The sequence below is a fragment of the Castor canadensis genome, chromosome 8, assembly GCF_047511655.1.
Source record: "Castor canadensis chromosome 8, mCasCan1.hap1v2, whole genome shotgun sequence".
Lineage (NCBI taxonomy): Eukaryota > Metazoa > Chordata > Mammalia > Rodentia > Castoridae > Castor > Castor canadensis.
The window spans coordinates 25,706,936-25,730,219 of record NC_133393.1 but is presented as its reverse complement, the minus strand read 5'-3'; the positions used below and the strand labels follow the sequence as shown (position 1 = coordinate 25,730,219).

At 41.3% G+C, this 23,284-nt stretch overlaps 1 pseudogene; it reads left to right on the top strand.

The window, feature by feature from the left end:
• The first annotated feature begins 4,297 nt into the window (after positions 1–4,297).
• LOC109687284 (patr class I histocompatibility antigen, B-2 alpha chain-like) lies at positions 4,298–18,118 on the top strand (annotated as a pseudogene).
• Positions 18,119–23,284: the final 5,166 nt, after the last annotated feature.

Sequence of the window (23,284 nt, the reverse complement as noted above, 5' to 3'; positions counted from 1 at the left end):
TCATCTCATCAGAGTAAGAAGTGAAAACCTGTTTTATTCCCCACACAAGAGTGTTTATATAACCAGAGTTCTAGGCAAGAGCCCCATCTTCAGGGATTCCAAATGTCAGGTCTAGCCACTCGACCCAACATGCCAAATAAAGAGATACATAGTGGTGACAGTATAGGAAGAGGATTGTGCAGCACAGGTACACTGTGGGAAGCGTAAATAAGCACTTCAGCCCATCTTCAGGACACAGACATGAACTTTAAATAGAGAGCCGGGACAGCAGGCTAGAGGCACACACAATTGTTTAACAGTCCTGCTCACAGTGTGGTCTAGCTGATCATCTTGGGGCAGTCAAATGTTGAAGAAACTTCCCAAGAACAATCCAAAAGGACCTGGAGGGAGCAATGGTACCTAGGATCCACAAGGCCAGAAACCATGTCAGTATCCAGTAGCTATGCTAGAAAGCCTCAGAGTTTGCTGAACACTGGATAGAGGATACAGAAGGGTCCAGTGTCTGTATTGGTGAATAATCATTGGCTAAATACTTTGTTTTGTCTAATGAATGTTAAAAGTAACACCAAAAGGATTGGACAGCACCTGAATAACTTTAATTTTCCTGGAAATAAGATCTCAAGTATATTTATAAAATACAAAAATATCTAGCACCTAACATGATAAAGTCATAACATCTGGCACTAAATAAAAAGTCATGAAGCATTAAAATGAAAATAAGGAAATGCAATTCAGAAGGCAGAGAAAAGTAATTAATCTAAACTAACCTAGAAATGACACTAAGGGTGAAGTTAACAGACAATAGTTTTAAAACACTTATGGCAAATTAATTACATATTTCTAATTAGTCACATAAGAAACAGGAAAGACACACAAAAGATAAAAATCAAATCTGAAATATAAAAATATCCAAGATGAAAAAGACATTGAACAGGAGATGGAATTAATGGTAAACTCTATTGTAGAAAGATTGTGTGGCTGAAGGCACACAAATTGAAACTTACTATAATTACAAAATGTTATGACTTTTACAATATATACATTTTCAGCTTTGATATATTTAATAACAGCACCAAGAAGAAGAGGAAGTAGAGAATGGCATTTCTAATTTTTCTGAAATTCAGTGTATTTCTGAAGTAGTTTATGATAAGACCATATGTACTTGGGAAGACTTGAGAGCAACCATTAAGAAAACTACAGTGAAAAAAACTATCAAGGGAATTAACATACTATAGTACAAAATTCCCACTTAACACCTGCACAATCAGTAAAGGGAAAATAGAGGAACTCAAAAGACATGAGACACATAAAAAGTAAAATCACAGACAAGTTCAACTGTATCAATTTTAACATTAAATGGAAATGGAATAAAGAAGCCAATTGAAAGGCAGAGTTTGTCACAATGGATGAAAGAATGAAATAGCCAAGAATGGTGGTGCACATAATTAATCCAAACTACTCAGGAGGTACAAGCAGGAGGATCACCATTTAAGGCCACCCAGGCAAAAGTTAGTTAGCAAACCCTATTTCAAAAACAAACTGAGAGAGAGAGAGAGAGAGAAAGACAGAGAGAGAGAATGTGGCTAAACTATATGCTACAGTAGACAGCTAGAGATTCGAAATTACAAATAGACTAAAATCTAAAAGCTGAAAAATTAACAGCAACCATAAGGAAACCAGGCTGGGGCCAGGCATGGCCAGGCATGGTGGCACACACCTATGCCAGCACTGAGAAACCTGAGACAAGAGGATCATGAGTTTAAGGCCACCCTATGCTACACAGTAGCACAACACAACAACAAAACACCATCAACAATAACAAAAAGGAAGAAAGAAAACTGAAGTGGGCACACAAATATCAGGGAAAACAGACTTTTAAAAATACTAGTGGAGGTAAACAAGGACATTTTGAATGATGTGTTGGTCAGCTTTCTCTCACTGTGACAAAATACCCCAGACAATCAACTTATAAGGAAGAAAGGTTTATTTTGGCTCACAGTTTCAGAAGTTTCAGTCCATAGTTACTTGCCCCATTTCCTTTGGGCTGGTGGTAAGGCAGAAGATCATAGTGGGAGCCTATGATGGAGCAAGCTGTTCACCTCATAGTGGCCAGGAAGGAAGATACACAGAATGGGCTCATGTCCCACTGTCTCCTTCAAGACCACATTCCTTGTGATCTAATTTCCTTCCAGTAGGCCCCACCTCTTAAAAGGTTCTACACCTCTCCATAGTGCCATGAGAAGAAACCAAGTATTTAACACATGCATTTCAGGGGATACTTGACCAACTCATGGCAAATGATAAAAGTGTCAACCCATCAGAAAGAAATAACAATTTAAAGTATATATGCAACACTCAGGAAGCTAAAACAGGAGAATGCAAGTTTGAGGCCAGCCTGGGGTATATAATGATACCTATCTCAAAAACAAACAAAAAGAAGAAGGAAGAAGAGGAGGAGAAATGTTTAAATTTTGAATTATAAGCTACTTCTTTAAAAAATCATCTTATAATGGTTCTCTTTCTCTAAGGAATCTTAAAATAATTTGTTTCCCCTTAGTAAAATACACAGAGTTGTAAATTTTTGTACATTTTTTGTAATACTAAGTTTTATTATAAAAAAGCAAGTAGTGGTTGCACAAAGAATATTAAAACTATATTTTGATAAAGGTGAATTTAAATATTTTCAATCAATCTTTTTGAAGAAAAAGAATAAAGTATATATTCAGCTAACAACCAAGCACCAAAATACCATCATATACCACATAACACTGCAGTAGTGAGTGATCGTCTGCTATGATTATGTCACGTAGTGATGTCATAGCTCTCTTAGTTTGTGTAAGTATGTTTTATGATGTTACACAACAACAAAAGCACCCAATGATACATTTCTCAGAATGTACTATTCAGGTAGACATAACTGACAGAAATTAAGAGAAGCACAGAACATAGAAATACTATTTGGAGACTTCAAATATTCTATGTTCACTAATGGGCACAACTAAGCAAAAGATTCACAAAGAAATTGAAGAACCAGGAGTGTATCTTGATTGGTCGAGTGGTTGGTTCCCTCGCAAGCTCAAGACCCTGAGTTCAATCCCCAGTAACACAAAAAATATTTTTTTATTGTTTTTACACTTACTCACATGTATATACATTGTTTGGGCCACCTCCTCTCTCCACACACACACAAAAGAAAATATTCTAAAAAAGAAATTGAAGACTAAAACATCTAGACCAAATGGACACTTACTCAATAACTCCTCTCAATAACAGCAGCATACACATTTTTCTCAAGCACATACATAATATTTTTCAGTATACACCATATGCTAGACAATCAGGCAAACATTAATAAAATTTAAAGGATAGAAATCACATAAAACATGATCTCTGACCAGTTGAATGAAATTAGAAAGCAATCAATAACTGAAACAAATTTGAAAAACTCAAAAATATATGGAAATTAAAAAGCACACTCCAGAATAAACGATGGGTTAATAACATAAAAACAAAAATTAGAAAACATTTTCAGATTAATGAAAATGAAGGGACAATCCAAATCTATTGGATTGTTAATGACTTCCAGGAAAGCTTATAGCTGTCAATGACTGTAAAAAAGGAAGAAGGAGCCGGGCACCAGGGGCTCAGATCTGTTATCCTAGCTGCTTGGAAGACTGAGATCAGGAGGATCACAGTTCAAGGGCAGCCCTGGGTAAAATTTGCAAGACCCCAGATATGAAAATGCAGTGGTCTTTGAATCAGACAGACAAGAAAAGGACTTGCAAAAATATAAAGTGTAAAAAGGTACACTCTGACTATACTGGCTATTTTGGAAAATAATTACTTCTCATAAGTTTTTATTTTGTTAATACATGGATTATCAATATTCTAACTCAATCAAATATATTTTCAACAGCTTTAATCTCTAATATTGCTAGATATAACTCACAAAGATATTTACTTTTGAGATCCTCACTAATTCTTAAGAACCAGTGTAGATCCTGAAACCAAAACGTCTGAGAACGGCTGACCTAAGACAGGTCCTGATCAGGAATTGAGGAGACCATGTGTGGAAGAGCGCTTGGTGCGGGAGGAGGGGCTCAGGACTCTCGGGGTCTCAGGCCCGAAGGCGGTGCCTGGGGTGCCGAAGGCGAGTGCTGGGGTCCACATCTCTGCAGTTTCACTTCTTTCCCCATACAATCTTCCGCCTGGACACTCGTGACGCGACCCCAGTTCTCACTCCCATTGGGTGTCGCATTCCTCGAGAAACCAACCAGCGTCACCCCTGTTCCCGGTGAGGAAATCCCCTCAGATGGAGGCCAAGGCGCCCCGAACCCTCCTCCTGCTGCTCTCGGGGGCCCTGGTCCTGACCGAGACCTGGGCGGGTGAGTGCGGGGTCGGGAGGGAAACGACCCCTGCCGGGGAGGAGCGAAGGGACCGTGGGCGGGAGCTCAGGACCGGGAAAGCCGCGTCTCGGCTGCTCCAGCAGACACTGCCCTACTTCGCCCACTCCTGGTCCCAACAACTCCCAGACCCCGTCTCCAGCCCCTTCTGTCCCGATCTGCCCGTCTCGCCCTTACGTCCCGCCGCCCCTTCTCTGTCCCAAGAGCCTCCTTCTCCCCTCCGGCCCCATCAATCTAGGATCTGGGGTCCCGCGCTGGGAGGAGGGTAGCGTTGCGTCTCAGCCGCTCCTCGTCCCCAGGATCCCACTCCCTGAGGAATTTCGCACCGCCATTACCCAGCCAGGGCACCCGGAGCCCCGTTTCATCGCCTTCGGATACGTGGACGACACCCAGTTTGTCTGGTACGACAGCGACGCCGCGAACCCGAGAGAGGAGCCGTGGGCGCGGTGGATGGAGAAGGGGCCGGCAGACGCGGATAGGCAAGGCCAACGCACAGATTTTCCGCGTGAATCTGCGGACCCTGATCGGCTACTATAATCAGAGCGAGGCCGGTGAGTCACGACCTTCCCCCATCCTGCGTGGACCGGCCTGGGTGGCCCAGAATCTTCAGGTCCACTTATATCCCCAAGGCTGAGAGATGTCACCTTCTCGATCCCTCAAAGCTTGCGCAATTTGCTCGGGCTTCTGGTCAGTTTCACCGGGAAAAGATTCTAACCAATCACCACCCGGCATTCTCTCGAGGGGCGGGACTAAGTGAACGGGGTGGGATTAGGTCGACGCGGCTGATTGCTGATTTGGTGCCAGGATATCACTCCATTCAATCTATGCGTGGCTGCTACATGGAGCGTGATGGGCGCTTCCTCAGCAAGTACTACAGGACCGCCTACGACGGCATGGATCACATCTCCCTCAACGAGGACCTCCACTCCTGGACCGCGGCAAACAGGGTGGCCCTGATCACCCAGGACAAGTATGAAACGACGGGTGAGGCGGAGCACCACAGACCCTACTTGGAAGTTACGTGCATGGAGTGGCTCCGCAGCCACCTGGAGAAGGGAAAGGAGATCCTGCAGCGCACAGGTGCGAGGAGCCGCGGGACACCTCCCTGGTCTTATGAAGATCTCCCCGCCCACCTCCCACGAGGAGGGGAGGGAAATGGGACCCGCCCTAGGATGCTGCACCCGCTTTGGTCTAGACCAGGATGGGTTTTACTGGCTTTCCAGAAACGGTATTGGAGAGTGATTCTGAAGTCCGCCCTTGTCTAAGACAGTTAGAACCAGTCTCTCTCTAGGGTCCCAGGAGAAGATGGGTCCTAAGTAACCGCCCAGCAGGTCCCTTTCACTCTGCAGAGAGCAGCATCTCAGGGAGACTCTCAGGCCTTGTTTTCCACCTAGTGTCTTTGGAGATCTGACTCCAGCTTTTGCCAATCTCTTACTCCACCCAGGACAGACCTGTTGTTCTAGGATGTCGCCACATAATTCTAGAACTTTCCAAAGAATACGTGATAATCTCAGAAGCTGGTTGGTGTCTGGGTTTTGGGCTTCCCCCACCACTCCAGTCGTCTTGTGGATGGTCACATGAGTGCTGCTTCAGTGCCCCACAGGAAGTAACACAAAACGTCTCAATTTCTGGATTCTTCCCCAGATTCCCCAAAGACACACATAACCCACTGCCCCATCTCTGACCATGAGGCCACCCTGAGGTGCTGGGCCCTGGGCTTCTACCCTAAGGAGATCACCCTGACCTGGCAGCTGGATGGGGAGGACCTGAGCCAGGACATGGAGCTTGTGGAGACCAGGCCTGCAGGGGATGGAACCTTCCAAAAGTGGGCAGCTGTGGTGGTGCCTTCTGGGGAGGAGGAGAGATACATGTGCCATATGCAGCATGAGGGGCTGCGTGAGCCCCTCACCCTGAGATGGGGTAAGGAGGGGACGTGGGCACAGAGCCTCTTATCAGGGAAAGCAGGAGCAACTTTTCATCTGGGTCATTTTGGCCTGTCACTTGTCCCTGCTGATTCAATAGACTTGTTCCAGCAGGACCTATGATCACAGAGACATAGCCATGGCCTGGGCCTTATCCTGTCTAAGACCATAGGCAGTGAGCGATTCATGTGTCTGGGTCAGTCCTGATCAACTTCACCAGGGCTGAGAGCCAGGGGCCAGCACCTCTCACTTCCTCTTCCTCTTCCTTCCCAGAGCAACCTCTTCAACCTACCATCCCCATCACAGGAATGATTGCAGGCCTGGTTCTCCTTGGAGCTGTGGTCGTCGTTGTGATGTGCAGAAGAAAGTTACCGGGTAAGAAAGGGGTGAGGAGTGTGGCCTGAGTTCTTGTTCCACTGGGGAATTCCAAGCCCCAGGTGAAAGTGTGTCCTGCCTCATCAGCAGGAAGTACCCAACCTGTTTGCTAACACTTACTCATTTGTAAATCACATGTAAAAATCAAGGACCAAGTATCATAGTGATGTGGCCACAAGGGCCTGGTTCTGAGCAGTTGGGGGTCACTGGTCCCTGTTGAGAACAGACCACTTGAAGGGTCCTCTTCTTTCAGATCTCCTCTCCTCATGTTTCTTGATCCTGCCCTGGGTCTGCAGACAGTTTAGGAAACTGCTCTGGGGTCCAGAATTTGCTGGTTCTTTTAAGACCTCAAGGCCCTGCATCCTCCCTGGCCTCTCACAGGATGTTTTCTTCTCACAGGTGGAAGAGTAGAGAGCTATGCTCAGGCTGCCTGTTAAGTATACAAGAGATTGATCTGTGATACCCTTGGGGTTGGAAATGGGATCCCATAGGGGAGCTCACCCACCCCATAATTCTTCCTTCAGCCACATCTCCGAGGTCTGACCGGCTTCTGTTTTGTTCTTCCACACCCAGGGACAGTGCTCAGGATTCTGATGTATCTTTTTAAGTTTCTAATGATGAGATACTGGAGGGCCTCAATTTGGAGAGAGGGTGGGGCGGAGGGGACAGGACTGTGTTATGGGACTCTCTTGTTTGGACATATTGTGTGGTGGGCTGGCTGTTCAATGTGTCACCACTTACAGTGACTGATCTGATTTTCATGATTATTTTCTTCTACAGCATTAGACAGCCACTTTGTGTGGGACCCAATGATACAAGAGTTGTTCGAGACCCCTTACACACACACACACACACACACACACACACACTTGTGGCTTTGAGAGCTCCTGACTCTTTTTGCAACTGGCATCTGTATCCATTACCTGTATTCCTATCAGCATAATGAGGAAGTGAGGAGCCTGGCCCATCCCTGAGCACTAAGGTCCCTTCCCACACTGTGTTCTCTTTACTGATCAACTTTCTTACTCCAACAGATTGAGACTAGGACATCTCCATCTCTTTTAATGTTACATTTCACTGAGCTGCAATTTATTTCCTATTGAAAATAAGCATCTGGATATAAATTTCTCCTTAAAATTCTTGCCATGAGGTGGGGTTGATGTTTTAAAGGACAGGAAGAATTTTAAAAGCTTTTGAGAGGAAATAAAACCTCAGACCCTTCCAGTATCCACATTTGCTGTGCTGAGTCTGCTGCAGGTGGCGTCAGAAAGCAGTAAGGACCCAAGTGTGGACCATGCTATGCCCCGTTGGTGCTAGTCCATTGTGGGTTTTTCAGCTAGGTCATTTTTGCCTCTTGGTTGCCCTTGCTCATTCAACAGACCTTTGTTCCACAGGACCTATGATCACAGAGACACAGTCATGACCTAGTCCTTATCCTGTCTAGAACCATAGACAGTGAGGGCTTCATGTGTCTGAGTTATCCTAAGCCTGACTCTCAGCATCCCCTCAGCATCCAACTTAAGTGTTTTAGTTTCTGAAGATCAAAAAGAACACTCTTTTTTGGGACAAGTCCTGGCCTCATTTCCTGGGGGTGTTGTCCATCTCTGACAGCAGCAGGAGATGCTCTGTCTGGCATTACCCTACAAGGCCTCTACACACAGGAGACTATGGTCTCAAGAGACACATTTTCAAGCACTTCCAGCTCTTGCCCTCCTTCCAGGGCTGCTTTTCTGTATTGTTCTTTTCCCTAACCTTTCTACCTTTTTTAAAGAACCAGATTGTGGAACTGGTAGTGAAGAGGAATCTCATAGTTGCCTGTCCTAAATTCTTGTTGCAATTCTTCTACTCTGCTCACCTATCCCTCTCCCAGCCCTTAGCTCTACTAATCCTAGTGCTCTCTCAAATGGATTTATAAAGCAGAGTCTAATTTAGATTTTTAGTTAGTTGGAAAATACAATCCATTAAGTCAAGGAACATGTGTTTCTTTTTTGATGGTACTGGGGTTTGAACTCAGGGGCTCACACTTGCTAGTTAAGTGCTCTGCCACTTGAAATATGCCCTAGCCCTTTTTTGCTTTAGTTATTTTTCAGGTATGGTCTTGCATTTTTGCCTTGGGCCAGCCTTGCACTTAATCCCCTTACCTACTGCCTCTCAGCTGGGATCACAGGCATGCATCAGTGACTGAGATGGGCTCTCACTTTTTGCCAGGCTGCTCAAACTGCAATCCTCCTGATCACCACTTCCCAAATAGCTGAGATTACAGGTGTGAGTCAGCACCCACAGCTTAAGGAACATCTTTTCTGAGAAAAAATGCACATGTATTCATGTGCTGTGGAGGGCAGGAGGACTGATGTGAGAGGAAGATCAGCACTTGTAAGAAAAACCCAACCAGCCCTGACCTCAGTGTGAGAGGACCTTGTGCTGCAGCTGCCACAGAGCAGCACTTGGTCTGACGTTCTGCTAATAAAGCTACGAGAAAAGGAAGCTGTGGTCTGCTGATCAATCATTGAATAAATACAGGCATATCTTGCTTTATTGAACTTTATAGGATATTGCTTTTTTTTTTTTTTTAACAAATTGAAGGTTTGTGGCAACCCTAGCAAGTCTATTAGGGCCATTTTCCCAATAGCACATGCTCACTTTATGCCTTAAACTGTGATCCTCCCGATTGATCTCAGTCTCCCAAGTAGCTAGGATTACAGGTGTAAGCTTCTGGCATCCAGCCAGGCTGATTCTTTTTTAGGTGTTAGTGCAGCTGGTGACTTGTCAATGAAGTCAATGCTCATTTACTATTCTAAAAATCTTAGGGCCCTTAAGAATTATACTAAAGCTATTCTTTCTGTGCCTGGATGAGGGTATATCTGCTTACAACATGATTTACTGAGTATTTTACGTCCACTGTGAGACTTACTGTTCAGAAAATATTACTTTCAAAATATTACTGCTCATTGACAATGCACCCAGTCACCTAAGAGCTCTGATAGAGATGTACAATGAGACTGCTGTTTTCATGCCTGCTGACTCAATATCCATTCTGCAGTCCAGAATATAGCTGCCGCAGTGATGCGTGATATGTCTAGGTTAATTTAAAACTTTCTAGAAAGTAATCATCATCCTAAATGTCATTAAGAATACTAATAATTCATTATGCTGGAGACATAGCTCAAGCACCTGCTTAGCAAGCACAAGGTCCTGAGTTCAAACCCCTAAGCCAGGTGCTGGTGGCTCACACCTGTAATCCTAGCTACTCAGGAGGCAGAGAGGAGGAGGATCGAAGTTCGAAGCCAGCCCAGACAAATAGTTCACAAGACTCTATCTTCAAACTACCCAACACAAAACAGGGCTGGTGAAGTAACTAAAGTGGTAGAGCACCTAGCAAATATGAGGCTGAGTTCAAACCCTAGTATTACCAATAATAATATTCACAGTTCACAATATAAACAGGCGTTTGGAAGCAGCTGATTCCAGCGCTCCTAGATGATTTTGAGGGGGTTCAAGACTTCAGTGAAGGAAGTAATCATAGATGTGATGGAAATAGTGAAAGTGTTAGAAGTGAAGCCTGAAGATGTGAAATGAACAGCTACTCTCACAGTAAAATTTTAATGATGAGGGGCTGCTTTTCATGGATGAGCAAGAATGTGGTTTCTTGAGATGAAATCTAGTGAAGATGCTATGAACACTGTTCAAAGACACCAAAGGAGTTAGACTATGACATAAACTCAATTGATAAGTCAGTGGCAGGGTTTGAGAGGAGTGACTCCAATTTTGAAAGTTCTCTGAGTAAAATGTTATCAAACAGCATCACATGCTACAGAGAAATATTTTGGGAAAGATCAGCTGATGCAGTAAACTTCACAGTTGTCTTGTTTTTTTAAAATGGCCTCAGCCATCCCAACCTTCAGTAACCACCTGGATAGCAGCCATCAACATCAAGGAAGGCAAGGTCCTACCTTTACCAGAAAGATTATAACTCACTGAAGGTTTAGATGATTGTTAGCAATTTTTAGCAATCAAGTATTTCTAATTAAAGTAGGTACAGTTTTCAGATATAACACAATTGTACTCTTTATTAATAGAATATATTAGTATAAACACAACTTATAAATGTATTGAAAAACAAAAAAATCTGTGATTCACTTTATTGAGATATTCTCTATCACAGTGGTCTAGAACTCAACCAGTATCTCCAAGGAATGCCTATGTCTGAGCATTGGCTATATGAGAGATTATGTGAAGAGCATTGGCTATATGAGAGATTATGTGCATGAAAAACAGGCTAAAATTCCAACTTTACATAGCATATGTTCTACTAGGAGGAGCCAGGTGATATACTATTCACAGTAATTAAAATACAGTGTTAATGTAGAAGATGGCAAGTGTTACAAGAAAGGTGATCTGGGGTAGGTGTGGGGACAGGCAAGATGTACTAGGGTGCTCAGAGTGGGCCTTGTTGAGGTGACACTTGAGGAAAAATTTTTCCTTGAGGAAAAATTTGAAGGACATAAAGGAAATTGTTGGAAGAATGTCTGGAGAAAGTTTTTTTAAACAAGGGGATCCTTTGATACAAATGTGCAAGGGTAAGATCCTATCAGTGTGTTCTGGGGACAGCAAGGAATCTGAGATGTCTTGAGCAGTCAAGAAGACGTCAGAGGAATGGCTAGCTCGTATAGGTTGCTGAAAGAATTCTTACTTTGAGGCAGCTCTAAGAAAAAACAAACACAGTACAACTTCTCTTTTCAAAGAATCACTGGCTACTGTGCTGAGAACGAATTGAGATGGACAGACTAGCAAGGCATTGAGAACACTGTAGGGAACCAGTCCTCTAGGCTGGAGGTGGATCCTGGGATCCACTCCGAAGATGGACTTTACAGCATTTGTTCATGGGTTCAATCTAGAGCATGAAAAAGGAGTCAGAGTGCACTCACAAATTCAGCATAAGTAAGTAGAAAGGTGAAGTTGCCATCAGTGGAAAAGGGGAAGACTCTCACAGGGCACACATGAGGAGGGCACTCAATGTAGGAGATGATGAGCTGAGGTGTCTGCTAGAAATGCAGGTTAGGTGGCCAGCTGCCAGTGAGACAGATGAGTGTGGAGCCAGGAGAAATGAATGAACTGGAGAATTAGATTTGCAAGGTGACAAATCATATTTACAGTCTTGAGAGCTGATAAGGGCATGAGAGAGTGATGGCTACTGAGGAAAAAAGGAGCAAAGACTGAGCACTAGAGCTCCAATGTGAGTGATCTGATCAGACCACACACCCTCAGCAGACTGCACCATTCTGGTGCTGCTAGAAGGCACATAAATTTGGGGTCCCAAGCTTTCGTTTGCACAGGAATCACCTGGATGTCACCATAATCTAGAGATGGTCCCTCTAGCATGATACTCTTGACTTTATGACAAGGTTCGTGCTGATGCTGCTGATCTCGTTACTTTTAGTAATAAGAACATAGGCCAGGTTTCCCAGGTTCTGCATCAGTGTTTCCTTTAAGGGTTGTTAAATAAGCAATTCTTGAATTCAAGTGCCTGGTATTTGAGAGTGTACTTTTGTGGAGAGGCCTGAGTGTTTTCCAACAAGCCCATCAGCCACTATGGTGCTCAGCCAGATGACTTCCACCAAGGTCACTGATCTAAGAGTGTCCAGAGTAGGAAGGGGTCTTAAATCCATATTTAAACATACTTCTTTTTCTCATGAATGCAACCAAGACTAGTTTCCTCTTACAAGCCAACTCTATAATTAGTAGTGGCAGTAATACTTAGACTACAGTGTAATGAAAAGATCTACAGCTGCATCTGGATTCCATAGGCATGAACATAATATAGTAATGTTGGCCTTCACCATGGCAAAGGAAGTGGTGGTTCTTACATCATTTTCTTTCAGTGATGCAGCAGGTGGACTAAGGTCAGTCAGGATAGGAGACAGCTGGCAATTGCTAAGTAGGATAGGATTATCTTCCTAGATGACTCCCACATACATCCTACCTTGGTCAATACAGGGAAAAAGCAAACTAAGTTGTCAAGGATAAATTAATGTGTTGCATAAAGGACCAAAAATATTGAGAATACTAGTAATCAAGGCCCTGATTTAACTAGGAAAGAGTGGAAAATGAAGGTCAAGGGACCAATTTTGAGACCTGGGAACTGATGGCTCTTTTTGATACTAACACTAAGCCAGGAATACCACATCTCTATTTTTCCACCACAACCATTTCATGCCTCCTGTCACAGATCTCTCACTCTACCCTGCCTCTTCTCCAGAACAGGTCAAAGCACTGACAGTACTGTCCCATCCTACCACTGATTTTCACCACAGAATACTGACTGAAATCAAAATAAGAACACGTACCCCAAATATGGCACTGTAATCCAGGGATACTAGAAACTAAAGCTTACAACTTCTTAGCAATTTAGAAGAGATAACACCATGAGCTATGGCCATGGTTGGGAAAAGACTAGCTTGGAAATGTGTCCTAGTTGATGCTCTCTGGGGTTGGAAAACAAAATCAAAGATGAGGATGTCCTTACCTGGCATATATTACCAATGTAAGGTTTAGAGTCAGCAAACCACATCTGAAAAGCTCTTGGAGAACGTCTAGTTCAAACTCAGCCATGTGACTAGCTCATGAGCTAAGAAGACTTGTCTAGCCATAGGCCAAGGAATTTAGCAGTTAAAATGAGGCACAGACCTTGTAAGAAATCTTGAAAGAACTGTCTGACCCATTCATGACAGTGAAGCTTCAGAGTACATAAATAAAACTCACACTATGTATCAGTTAAGAAGGCTGGTAGCACTGTTAAAGAGCTCCACACTGTTACCATGTCTTAAATGTGAACACACTCATCATTCCAACTCAGAAGATACCTATTTCTATGAGGCTAAGCCCTTTACTGAAAAACATCACAACTGTCTATAGTAGAACATCAAAACATACCAGTTTTTGACTATGGCTTCTACTGAGGATGTAGAAAGCTGGAAGAGTTCTGCTACGACCCTAACAAAAAAGAAAAAGCTGAATAATTGAGAAAATCGTAACTTTTCTTATACCTCTCAGAAAGCTACGCAAGTAGCCTGAAATAATAAAAAGGACAAAGAACTCCAGGAGACAAGATGTGAGCATCCACGCAGCAGAAGCAGAGCTCAACAGAAGATGGAGCCATGACACAGAAGTAGATAAAAATTATTTAGCTAAACTTACTCATGAACTACTAAAGGGTAGCATGGAATTAGAGAATTTCTGGGAGTCACAGATACAACAGTAATTTATGCCCATTTGCAGGCTTTTCTCCACATACCTCAACAGGGTACTCAGGAAAAAAGATGGAAGCAGGGTAGAAGAACTGAGAAGACCCACCTGGAGATACAGAATGGAAGAAGGGGAGATGTTACCACTGCAGAAAAGGTACTATAATAGAAAATGTCCCACACTTCTCATCTAAGGAACAATAAGCCAAGGGTTTTCCTATGAATCCTAACATTTAAGAAAGAAATAATACCAATTGTACATGATCTTGTCCGGAAAACCTAACAGGGAGAATATTTCCCAACTAATTATATGAGGCCAGCATTACCCTGATTCAAAAGCAGACAAGATACTGCAAGAAAATTCTACAGACTGATATCCCTCTTGAACACAGAAGCAAAAATTCTCAACAAAAAACTAGCAAGTAGAGCCCAGCAATTATGTAAGTCATGACTTACATCATGACTAAGTAAGGTTTATCCTCCAAAGCAGAGGCTCAACCTTTGAAACTCAATCAATATAACTCATTAAGAAATTATATATACTAAAACAATCATATCAACTGATGCATAAGAACATTTGACAGAATTCAATATTCACTCATGTTAAAAATTCTAAGCAAACTAGAAACAGAGGAACTTTCTAAATTTAAAGGTGTTTATGAAAAACTTCAACTCACATCACATTTAACATTGAAAATCTAAAGCTCTCGCACTAAGACCTGGAACAAAGGAAAGGGTGAGCTCTCACCACTCGTAGTCAGCACTATATTGGAAGTACTAGCCAGTGAAAAAAGGAAAGAAAAAATCCAGATTGGAAATTTTTTTTAAAAAATTAGACACGTCTCTATTTGCAGAAAACATAACTGCTACATAGAAAATCTGAAAGAATCTATCAAAAAAGCTACTGGAAGAAGTTAACCAAATTGCAGAACTAAGATCAATGTTTAAAAATCAACTGCAATTCTATATGCTGGCAATTAACAATTAGAAAAACCACCATTTCCAATTCCACCAAAAACATACCCATTTTTCCACAAAACACTTATAATTAAAATATGTGTAGGATATATAGCCTGAAACTATTTTTCAAAATGATGGGGAAAAATCAAGGAAAGCCTAAAAAATGGTGAGGTATTCCATGTTCATACATTGGAAGGCTTAATTTTGTTTAGTTGACAGTTCTCTCTAAATTGATTTACCGGTTGCTACAGGGATTTTTTTTTTTTTTTTTAGGAAATTAATAAGCTGATCCTACAGTTCACATGAAAAGGTAAAAGAATTAGAAGAGGCAAAACAATTTTTAAAAGAAAAAAAGTTCTAGGACTCATACTACCTAATTTCAAATTTTACTTTAGCGTATTCCAGTGTTCTCTTAATAAAAGGACACAGGGAAAATGGGAAAAAATAGAAATTCCAAAAATGGCCCATACACCCAGGTGTGGTGGCATACACTTGTAATTACAGCACCAGAAGGCTAAGGCAGGAGGATCACAAGTTCAAGGCCAGCTTAAGCTACATAGTGAGACCCTGTCTCAAAAAACTAAAAGCTGAGGATGTAGCACTTGCCTAGCATGTGCAAGGCTGTTGGTTCGATCCTCAGAACTGGAAGAAAAGAAAAAGAAAAGGGAAACTACAGCCTTGGACAACTATCTACAAAACATCTATCTAATAAAGGACTCATACCCAGAATACATAAAGCATTCTCAAAACTCAAAGAAAAGCAACCCCATTAAAAAAAAAAAAAAAGACAGACAGACCTGAACATTCATCAAAGATAGATAAACAGTAAATAAACACATTTTCTACCTGTTAAAAATGATGCAACAAAGACTGGAGGCATGGCTCAAGTAGTAGATTGCTTGCCCAGCAAGCACAAGGCCCTGAATTCAAACTCAGTACCACCAAAAAAAACAAACAAAAAATGGTGCAGTAACAAAAAACAAATCAAGAAAAACTGAAATACCAACTATGTCAGATATAAAACAAATCGAACTGTTCTACATTGCTGTAGGAATGCAAAATGCTACAGAGGTACTTTGGAAAACAATTTAGCAGTTCCTTACAGAACTAAATATATTTGTCATCTAACTCAGAAATTCTACCCCTAGACATTTGGCCAAGAGAACTAAAAACTTATGTTCACCCCAAAACCCTCTAAGTCAATACTAATAACGGCTTTTTCAAAATAGCCATGCATTAGTCAACTTTTCATCACCATAAAATACCTAACACAAGCTACTTATGAAGAAAAAAGGTTTATTTAAGCTGACAGAGTTCTGGAGGTCCAATGTCCAAATAGCACAGGGCACAGGCTCTGTGGTACAAGCCACCCATTGGCTGCATCACCTTATAGTGCAGACAGCAATGGTAGGAGCACCGGCAGGAATGAGACTGTATCTCAAGACAGGAAGCAGAGTGGGAGTGGGTGAGGTCAAAGTCAGGCTTTTATGACAATCTTCTCACAAGAACTACCTTTCCAGGACACGCCCTGATGGCATACGTAAGGACCTCTCACTAGGCCCCACCTGCCAAAAGGTCCATCATTTCCCAATAGTGCCACAGGGTACTAAGCCTTTAATCACAATGCATCCTCCCGAGACACTCAAACTACACCAACAGGGAGCCCCAAATTAGAAACAACCCACATGTCCTTCAACTGAATAAACATACAAGGGAAGACTCAGAAATAAAAAGAAATGAGCTAATGATGAAGGCAACAACATAAGTGACCCTCAAGTGCATTATGTTAGGTATTACCGGGGTGCCTCACAAAAATTTTCTGCATATGTGAATGGCTTATTGGAAAAAAAAGCAACAACATAAGATTATTCTGTGAAATACCATCAGTCTGTTTTGATGTCAGTGAACCACTTTGATTGATTGCTACATAAATTCAGCTGCTAACCCAGAGTCCAAATAACAGGCTCACATAAGCTAGGAGTCTACGCTGACTTGTGATGATTTTGCTGTAGGTAGTCCTGGACTAGTGTGCTGTCAGCAACATCGACTTCTTCAGAATTATCACTCTGAAACCCCTAAAGCAATGAAGGCCAAATTCTGTTGCACACAGGAGTCATTTGGAGATTTTTTAAAAACATTGCCATCTGGTTCCCACCCTGGACCTCATTTGGTTAGTAGAAAATGTGACTTGGGAATTGGGATTTTTATCTTTTGAGATGGGGGTCTCAGTAAGTTTCCTGGGCTAGTCCTGAACTCCTGGGCTCAAACAATCCTTATGCTTCAGTTTCCCCAGTAGCTGGGACTACGGACACATGCCACGGCAGCCAGCAGAAGATTTTTTAAAGTTCCCTAGGTAATTTCTAATGTTAAGAAAAGTTTGGGAATTACTGCCCTAAGAGACTGCTCACATCCATCTGGCCCAAGGTGGCTTACCACCACATCTGCATTGCAAACAGTGGGAAGGAAACGAAAGGTTTGAAACAGAAATGCATACACCATCTCTGTGCACCATCACTGGCCAATTACTTGATCACACCTGGCTGCATGAAATGTTGCAAAAGGTAATTTTTATTTCATCCATGTGCCCAGTTAAAATTTTCTTCTTGAAGAAGCCAAGCAGTGGAAGATAACCAGTCTCTCCCACCACCACCTTTTCTTTTAAAAACAGAAGCAGTTCAATCTGGCAAAAGTCCTAATGCTTGAACATGGAGGCAAAACTTATCTCAGGCTTCTCTGCCTTTGTAAGGTGTTTTATTCCACATGGATGAAAACAGAGGTCATCGTCAAAGGGAGGAAGATCCAAGCTGGATAAGATGTGTTAGGATGTCTACCCTAGTCGAGTATGGTGACACAGGCTTATAATCCAAGCTACTGAGGAGGCTGAGGTCAGAGAATCTGAGTATGAGACCAGCAACATAGACCTGATCTTGAAAAAATGGACTGTCTATTCCCAGCAAATTCCTGAATTTTCACCTGAGTGAGGTACTGGAGGAATAAACTGTCCTACTGGCCAAAGGCAGCAATATTGAAACTCCATGTGCACACTGCAGTTGACTGAATATGGTGACTCTCAGCACAAGACAGAAAACTTCAAAGGACGGGGTCTTTCTCTAAATTCCACCAAATGTATCCCCTTGGGCCTAAAGCCATCTTGTTGAATAACTTGTTTTGTCTTTTCATCTTGGATTTGTTTGGTGCTGGCTTCGCATTCAAGCCTTGTTTTCCAAAAGATATGCAGACATAATACAACTGTTGTTTCATCATCTTGTATGTTGGGTGCCGCAGTTAGCCTACATAAAATAAAACACATACGAACACATGAAGTGACAGGTTATTTTAGAAAGTGACAACAAACTATAAATAATTCAAATTCCACATGAAGTGGCATTAACTGAGCCATTCCTTTACAGAAAATCACTTTCATAAATTTCTAGTACTATACACTGTTTACAGATAAAAATACTGAAGTTTGGTATAAGTCATTGGTTTGAAGTCACATATCTAACAAGTGATAGGTCTTCTAGAGTTAAACCACTGATGATCTGATTTCAAATCTCTTATCTTTCATTATTCCAAAGAGCATCCCATGCTACATTGTATAGCTATATTACTCTGCATGGTTTTTTGTTTTTGTTTTTGCATTTGTTATTTTTCTCCTTCTGTTTCAGTCCCACCATCCCACTTACTCTGCTTCTCTCCTGTAGACAAGGTCCTTTTCTTTCAGCCAGCTGCCAACCCTATACACACACATCATCTCACAGAAGGGGAAAAGGCAGGCAGGGCAGAGAGGGCCTCCATTCACAGCCACACCAAGCTTCTGGCTACTGCTCAACATACATTTAGGCCCGATTCCCCATTAGTAATTTTGGTTTTTAATTAGTCTAATTCAGGCATCTCTTCATTTCACAGTGAGCATCTATTTGCTCTCTGGTATCCCTGCCTCTGGTCTCTAGACACCTGTTGTAAGTAAAACACTAAACTTCATCTTTATCATCTCACTCCCTTGCCAAGATCACCAGAAGTTCTCTATTACCAATTCACATTGAAAAATCTCCAGTGCTGTTATGAGATATTCAATATTTTCTTCAACACTATTACACAATGCCAACTTTACCTGGTGTCTGTACAAATGGCCAGGCTGTAAAACGTGTTTTGTAGTGGTTCCTAATGTAACCAACTATTTGCTACAGTAGTTACATGCTGAGAAAAGAAGTTTTTTATTTTTAAATCTTTTGAGGAACTCTGTTCTTGTTACTGTTGAGACATGGTCTTGCTACATAGTCCAGGCTGGGTTAAACTGAAGATCATGCTGAGAAAAGAAGTTTTTTATTTTTAAATCTTTTGAGGAACTCTTTTCTTGTTACTGTTGAGACAAGGTCTTGCTACATAGTCCAGGCTGGGTTAAACTGAAGATCTTCCTGCCTCTGCCTTCTAAGTGCTTGGATTACAGGTATAAGGTACTTTTTATAAGCCTGTTTATTAAAGAAAAGCATACACAGGAAGGTGTAGAAATCATAATAAATGTTCACAATGTAAAACTGGACCTACCTGTGCTACCATGACCACAGTGCACAGAAGTAGAGTAAGAAATAGTACCTAAAGAATTTCTGCCTGCAAAGAGGACAACCACATTTATCTTGCTTTTGTTCCTGTACCTTTAGAAGACACTTAGACTAGAGACTTGGAACTCAAGACAAATTTTCTTAGGAGAAACAGCACTGCTGTGAAAAAAAAATACAGAACCTCCCTTTACATCATATTTTAAAAACAGAGTTCAGTATAAGATATTTTAAAACAAGGAGAGAAAACTAAGACACTGAGGTTCAGGACAGATTTCTTTTTTTCTTCACAAGGGCAAATTCCTAATGAAAATACATATATTCAGAAGTGGTAAGAAAAACAAGCCAACAAAGGGGAAAAAAAATTAGGTAAAGGACAGAATTAGAAACACATAGAAAAATAAATCTGAGTGGCAAAAATAATCAAAGACTTGCTAAAGGAAGACAATGCAATTGAAGTAACTAAAACTTCTTGTTACTGGCTGGAAAGAAAATAAAAACAGATACCAGCACCAAACACACACACACACACACACAAAATCATAGACAGTATCCTCCATTAGGGAAGGAGCCAGGCTCAAATCAGGAAATGCAAAGGTTAACAGATTTCAAAGGAAGCAATACGGCAACATCTATGTAATATTAGAAATATATATACATGCTCCTACCCAGGAATGTCTCCCACAGAAATAAATCAAGCAACACACAGGACATATATTTAGGGCAGTCTTTACTGTAACACTCCTGGTATAGCAGGGGAAAAAAAAAAAAAAACTAATGCAAGAATGCAAACTAAATAACAAACAATAGTAAACTAAGTAAATGCCTAACTACTTAAAAAAAAAGGTTTTAAAAAAACTTGAAATAACTTGCAGAATATGACTTGTTATACAATCATCCAAAACTATTACTGATAAATACTAGAAAAAAATTGACATGAAAACACCAGCACTGGTTCCACCTCAGGGAATAGATGATAGCATACCGCCCCATCAAAGGGACACATTCCAAGACACAGCTAGACACCTTAAACTGCAATTAGTATTGAACCCTGTGATACCACTCCTTTCAAGGGATCCCTTTCTGAAATGTTCATATATGCTCAATGCTCTCTGTATAACACACTGTAAACAATCAGAACATGTTTTCTGTTCCTGTCTTTCACACAAACTTCATACCTTTTCTATCTTAACTTAGCACCTATTACACCGTTGGCAGCGTGAGGTGCAACAGCAAAACTAGTGCGAATTTCTTTTTCCTTCTTCCCAATTTCAGATGATTCTTTTTTTAAGTGTAGATTTAGTAACCTTAGCATTTGGTCTTTTTTTCTTTTCCTAATAAATTGAGAACTTTTGCCTTTGCACTGAAATGGAAGTATTTTATGGCTTCTCTTTGACTACTATTGCACTTTAGGTCACTTGAATACAAGCACTGTAATATCTTGACTATAGCTCCATTAACTGAGATGGTTAGTAAGTGACTAACAGGCAGGTAGCCTATACAGTGTATATACTAGATAAACAAAAAATTCCCATCCCATGGGAGCAGGATAGCATGAGATTTCATCACACGACAAGAATGGTCCACAACTTAAAACTTAGGAATTGTGTTTATTTCTAGAATTCTCCATTTAATAGTTTCAGAACACAGTTGATCACACATAACCAGAACCACAGAAGATGAAACCACAGCTAAAGGGGAACTAGTCTATTTCACAATATCTTGCTGTGGGTATAAACAAGTACAAGCTTAAGGGAAGGAAACTGGAAGAATCTACTGGAATTTTAAGTTTCTGTGTATTCTGAATCAGCAGCCCAGCTTCCAGGAATTTATCCTACAAATGTAATAGATGGCAACCTAAAGATGTGCAAGGGTGTTCACTACAGCCTTTACTTAGAAACACTTGGAAAGAACCTTTAATGTCTACTTATAATAAAATGACTGATAAATTGTAAGTCTATACAACAAAGTAATAATACACTTGAAAAAAACAAGATAGCCAAGTTTAAAGTACAAAAAGCAAACTGAAGACAAACTTTTTGAATATATTATTCATAATAAAAACATGAAAAAATGATGGAGAAAATTTAGATACTTTGTCATTTTCAGAATAAGAATCTCAGAAGTCTGAACAGTTAAACCTGCCCATCCCCACCCTCATCTCACCTTGCCTGACCTCAACCAATTTTCTACCTACACTGCTCATTTATCTGTCTCCTCTATATGACTCAGTGATTTCAAAATCTCTTCTCGGCCAGGTAACAGTGGCTAATGCCACTAATCCTAGCTACTTGGGAGGCTGAGATACAGAGGATTGAAGTTTAATGCCAGCCTGGGCTAACAGTTCACAGGATCCCATCTCCAAAATAACCAGAGCAAAATGGACTAGAAGTGTGGCTTAAGTGGTAGAGGGCCTATTCTGCAAGGGTGAAGACTTGAGTTCAAACCCCAGCCCAGAAAAAAAAAAAAAGATGTCTCCTGACATAAAACAATCAAAATGTATATTATGTTTATTGAGGCTGGGCGTGTGTGGTGGTACACCTGTAATCCCAGCACTCTGGAGGCTCAGGCAGTAGGGTCACAAGTTCAAGGCCAGTCTGAGCTACACAGCAAGACCCTATCTCAAATAAATAAAATAAAATATATACCTAAAAATTTTAATTACCTTTCATTTCATTACTACAATTCATTTTTGCATATTCCTATGGTGGAAATCTCTTGGTACAAATTAAGACTCAATGTTATTTCATCTTTCCTGAACTACAATGCCTGTTAATTTTAAACAAAGAATACCCTTCCTTACTTAAATATACTTTATAGGGCCAGGAATGGTGGTACCTGTAATCCTAGCTACTTGGGAGGCACAGATCGGGAGGACTGTGGTTTGAAGCCAGCTTGGGCAAAAAGCTAGGGAAACTTATCTCACCAAATATGAAAGGTATGACAGCAAACCTGTAATCCAATTACAGAAGGCATACATAGAAGACTCTTGCTCTAAGGCCAGCCCCAAGCAAAAACAGAAGACTCTATATGAAAAATAACTAAAAAACTGGGTGTGGTTCAGGGGGTAGAGCACCTGCCTAGCAAGCATAAGGCCCTGAGTTCAAACCTCAGTAGCACCAAAAAATAATAAAGAATATACTTGTTTCCTACTACCCTTATAAATCCAGCTGATCAAGCTTCCAAGGACAAAATATGTTAGGATCTCAAAATCTCTATTTTTGAGTTATTAGATAGAAGCTGGGTGTGGTGGCTCACATCTGTAATACCAGCTACTCAGAAGGCAAAGATCCAGGAGGATGCAGCTCAAGGCCATTCTGGGCAAAAAGTTAATTGAGACCCCCATCTCAACCAACAAGCAGGGCATGGTCACATTCCTGTGATCCCCGCTATGCAAGAGGCCACAAGAAGGAGGATTGTGACCCAAGGCTGACCTAGAGAAAAACTTGAGACCCTTTCTGACAAATGACCAAAGAAAAAAGGGGGTGTAGCTCAAGCTGTAGAAACACTGTTTAGCAAGCTTGAGGCCGAGTTCAAACCCCAGTAGCGTCAAAAAAAAAAAAGATGGAACTAATGGATCATAGCTCTGTGTTTATCCTCTTTCCCAATTCTTTTCTTTCTTGCAGTGGGGAGGAATGCAGGGCCTTCCATATGCTAGGGAAGTGCTCCATCACTGAGCTACATCCCTAGCCCCAATTATTCTCTCTTCAAAATTATTGGGTACTTCACTATTTTGAAGAATGCCAGCAAACGATGATTCACTATCAGTGTTTGTATGGCCTGGAAGCTAAGAATGTGTTTTACTTTTCTTTTTGAAGTTTTAA